Raw genomic sequence first — 4,797 nt, forward strand, 5'->3', positions numbered from 1 at the left:
ACGGCCGCTACTCAGATGCTTCCGGGTCATTTCCCCTCAGTTAGGATCCTTCATAAGCAAAAAAAAAAAAGATGAATGCACCCCGGTTCTTTGAATTGTCTTTTAATTGATTCTGTAACGACTCGATGTCGTTGTAAATCAGGGTTCCCCCCCTCGAGTATAAATAAAGGTCGAATGAATGAATTTGAAGAATGATATGATTTAAAAAGATTTGATTACTTCCAGTACAAAGCGTCCCTGCTGTGTCTCTGTCAGTCTGTTTCCTCTCTGCCAAACACACTTAATGTGAACGCTGCATTTCTGCAGATATCGACACATAACAACACGCCTCTGGATTTGTTTGGGAGTGTGTCATTCTTTATACCAAAGTTTCCAAAAAACTTAAATGCTGACTTTGTCCATAAATCTCCATTTTAATGATCTTCTTCCTGCAGAGAGCCTCGTCTGAGTGGATGTTTTGATGACTTCATATTTAATCGTGGTGGTGAATCTCTTACATGATAACAGCTGTGAGAGACGAGTCTGCGCTGGGAAACTGCAGAACTTTTCAACATAAACATTTGACATCATATCTTTGATTTATTCACAGGAAAAGAGGATGATTCCTGCAGAGTTTATTATGTCTGAGTGTGTTTGTTAGAAGAAGGGGAAGATGTCTTCGTATGCAGGTGGACTTAAAGATGTGTCTTCATCGCTGCGTCCTTTCTCATCGCCCCTCTACTGGCACCTTGAAGAAGTCAAACAACATCATGAAAAAACAGAGAAAACCGGCTAAAATACAAAAGTTTAACTTTCCAGATTAGGTTTCCTCGAAGCCTACCTGAGGAAGCTGATTTCCCTTTTTAGCGATCCCTCCCTTTATTTGGCATGAACCAGCTGAAAGCCGGAGAAACAGGTCAGATGCTGTGACAACATAAGTGAGAGCCTGCGAGCGGCATGATGAGGTTCAGCAGTTGATAGTCATCCCGGGTTAACTGTATTATTCCTGCTGTCTGTTCCCATTAAAGGGAATGACTTTTCCTGGAAAACCTGCTGGGAGAGAGTCGACTAAAAATTTTTTTTAAAAAACAATTAAAGAAAAAGTGAGAACTTGCAGTGAGACGTCTTTACGAGGGATATTTGATTGGATTATAAATAAATGAGAAACACTGAAATTAGTGGAAAATGGTCCTTTAACGACGACATGTGATGTTGTTCTTTCCTCTGCACTTGCTAACGCAGCAGGTGTGAAAACATGAGGGAGTAAACGCTGACGACACTGTTTAGTTTTTCCTTCATATGAAGCACATGAGCTGAACTATATTAGTATGATGTTAGATGAATGGGGGGGGGGCAGGAGGGTCAGCGGTTCAAGGCAGACCAAAGTATGGAAGTTGGTCTGGTGGCTGGACTGCTGAGGTGCCCTTGAGCAAGGCAAACATCAACTCTGTGAGTCATGACTGTCTACAATGGGTGTAACACCCGAGTCCCACTGTCTGTGATGTTTTCACAGTTTTCAGAGTCCTATCTTCACTTTGTTTACATCGCCAGGACGGCCGGCTGACTCCTCCCCTCGTGTATAAAAGTTGTTTAATTGAGGGACTAGAGAAAAGAAGAATAACATACTGTACTCACTGCTTAACTGTGTTTCTAGATCACGCTCATTTCAGGTAAATTTACATGCAGTGTGAAGATACTAGCATAATAAAGATCGCTAGCATTAGCATGCTAACACAACAATGCACCGCAAGTTGTTTTGGTTTCATGCTGGTGCTCAAGGGCGACATCTGCTGGATCAAAAAAATCACATATAAAGAAGAAAAGAATTAAAGAAATGCCCACAGCTTTACACACGCTTCGTTTTTCAGCCTACACACACACCTCTGTGTCTCCTTCACTGAGCCTCCCTTAAAGGGCCGGTGTCCTAATCTGAAAAGGTAGATAAAATAAAACACAGTATTAACTGTTTATAGCTTTGTTTTTCTTTTACTGATGATCTTATAAATATAAATTAACTTAAATACTTCTGGAGATTAAATTAGTTTATCTAGACACACTGAGATAACAAAATGAAAATATGAAAAAGCATTTTCAGCGTGTTACACGGGCTCTGATCATTTCACTGCAGAGAGTGATTAAACAGTGGAGCTGTTTTAGTCCTAATCGTTTCAATTTCATTCATTCGAGGCTTATTTATTATCTGATTAAGTCTTTTTTTTTTTTTTTTTTAAACATTTCTGCCTCTGGGTTGAATTCACTCCAAGCTGCTCATGTGCTCTAAATACAGTTTGTTTATTCAAATGGAGGGCCGTGCAGTTTGGACTGAGCGGTTCTGAACAGAGCGTCGTGGTTAATGTGAGAGGAAACGTGTTCATCCTGTGTCTGTTTGAATGAACCTGTTTAATCTGATTTAACATTAACTCTCTACCTCTGCTCTACACTGCTGACATGTTGCATGCTGGGAAAAAAAGTCAAACCTGGCCTCAGCAGGATCCGTTGCCCTGGAGACGAATTGAGTGATATTTGTATTTTGCATTTTTATCACTTTTTTTTTATCACTTTTTATCAGTTTCTGTTCAGGTGGGTTCCTGTACGATTAACTTGAAATATTTCTTAACCGATGGTGAGTTTAATCACAACTTGATGATGTCATCGTTTCTGTCCTGTACACCTTTTTAAACTGAAAAAAAAAACACCTGTATTTGACGGGTGACTGGTCCTGATTTCCAGCCTTTTATTATTATTTTTTTTATGTGGGATGTTTGTTTTTTGTTGCTTTATTTTTTATTCTCTATTGCAAAAAAACAAATTGGGCAACCGAAGATATTATTATAACCATTTTGTTTTCTTCTTCTGCATTCTATAATTGTTTTGTATGACATTATAAAAATTTAAAAAAGAATAATGATGTACGAAATGACCTGTGTTCGGAAAAATTAACAATGTTTGGATTGCTCAATAAACACAAAGTTGCAAATAAATAAATGACCCCTTAGCTTAAAGTACAAACAGATTAGAGTATTAAAGTAAATGTATGTTATTATTTTCTACCACTGCTGCGTCCTACCTTCTTCTTCTGCGCTCTGAGTCTGCGCTGCAAGCTGAGCCGTCGTCTTCTTCTTCTTCTCCTTCTGTAAAAGCTGCGTTACCCACACAGAACACGGCGTCACATGGAGGACTTCCTGCATGGACGCCGTTCACACACCCAGCGACGGTCCGGTGTACCTGGGTTATGAAGCTGAACGCGGGGGGGGAGACAGAGCATGGTGGTCGCACCGTGTAACACCACAGGACGAGACGTGTTAGTGAAAGTTAAAGTTTGTCCCGTTGAGGTTCGCTCCGTCACAGGTGGTGCAGCTGTTTCATTGTCTGAGATTTTGCAGCAGGGCATGATGGGAAACCTGCACAAACGTTCCGCCGACAGAGATCAACACCGGCCCCGAGGAGCTGGATCAACTCAAAGCCGGGGTCGGCTCTGTGACGCTGCCTCCCCATGTGACGGTGAAAGTGACCCCCCCTCCCCCCCCAAAGAGCGCCAGGAGGACTCCAGAGATCCAGCAGGGGCGGCTCCGGTCTTCTTCCCTTCCAGAATGATTTCAGACGAGTGAGGACGTGGAGTGGGTGAACCCACCTGAGCCGGGCTGTCAGGAGCAGGATTCTAACCCTGTTTGCCTCCATCACAGGCCTTTGAGCCGTCATGTTAGTCCACAACCCCACAAGGAACAACGAAGACAAACTGAGAGAAACCTGCATCGCCCGAAAACACTGACCAGCCGAGAGGACGAGTTACAGTTTAACCTGCTGCTGTTGTGTTGTTACACTTTCAGTCGCCGTGTTCAATTCTACAATTCACTTAGCAGACGCTTTTATCCAAAGCGACGTACATCAGAGAGTAAGAACAACACAAGCAAGGATCTAGAAAAAAGGGAACAACGTCAGTAAGAGCAAATGATCAGCTTTGAGTCTGATTGGACACACAGGTGCTGACAGGAAGTGACCAGAGGCAAAGCACAACATTGAGGGCAGTTCTTGAGAGCTCTAATCAGTATAGAAACCATCTTATAAGTCATCGTCATCAAACAAAAACCATCATCATTACCATCATCATCATCAATAATATGGAGACCATCATCATTAAGTTAGTAGGTATTCATGAAAGAGCTGGGTCTTTAGCTTTCACTTAAAGGTGCAGAGGGACTCTGCAGATCACATGGAGTTTGTAAATTCAATCCACCACCGGGGGGCGACAGAGGTGAAGAGTCTAGTCAGCGTTTTAGGACCCTGTTGGGAAGGTTGGATCAGACGCCTTTCATTGGCAGAGCGTAGTGGGGGGGGGGGGGGGGGTGTAGACCTGGATGTGTTCAAGAAGTTACTTCTCTTTTTTCAGCATGTGTGAAAGAACTCGTGGCAAACTGGATTACTTTTGAATAACGTCTGCGAGTGATGAGATGGTGAATTAGGTCAGATTATTGGTGAAGTTTTTAATGTAATAAACATCTATGAATGAAATACAAGACATTCTATTTGAGATAAACCCCGTGTGGTTAATATTTCAGTCAGGCATGAGAAATGTCAGCGGCCCCCAGAAGAAAGCGTTACATGAGGCACTAAGACCCTGAGAGAAGATTTGGTGTGTTTAAGGTCCGGAAAAAAAAATCAGAAGAACGGGCGATTCCTGCAACGCAGAGGAAACGTGATCTGAAATCCACCTTGTCACATGTCATTTCACACAGACACGTTTCCCCATCTGCGCCCGTTATGCATAACTTATTAGCGACAGCTCGTGCCGCAGATAGCTGGAACAATCAGTGTAGCATG

The 4,797-nt window shown here is 42.4% G+C and overlaps 1 long non-coding RNA gene across 1 annotated transcript; it reads right to left on the reverse strand.

Moving 5' to 3' along the window:
- Positions 1 to 573: 573 nt before the first annotated feature.
- Positions 574 to 3,494, reverse strand: LOC114921148 (uncharacterized). The gene is made up of 2 exons (XR_003809443.2): positions 821 to 3,494; positions 574 to 727 (listed from the first exon to the last, which is right to left on the reverse strand). It is a non-coding gene; the product is annotated as an uncharacterized lncRNA (long non-coding RNA).
- Positions 3,495 to 4,797: the final 1,303 nt, after the last annotated feature.

Source organism: Labrus bergylta, chromosome 17 (assembly GCF_963930695.1).
Source record: "Labrus bergylta chromosome 17, fLabBer1.1, whole genome shotgun sequence".
Taxonomy (NCBI): Eukaryota; Metazoa; Chordata; class Actinopteri; order Labriformes; family Labridae; genus Labrus; species Labrus bergylta.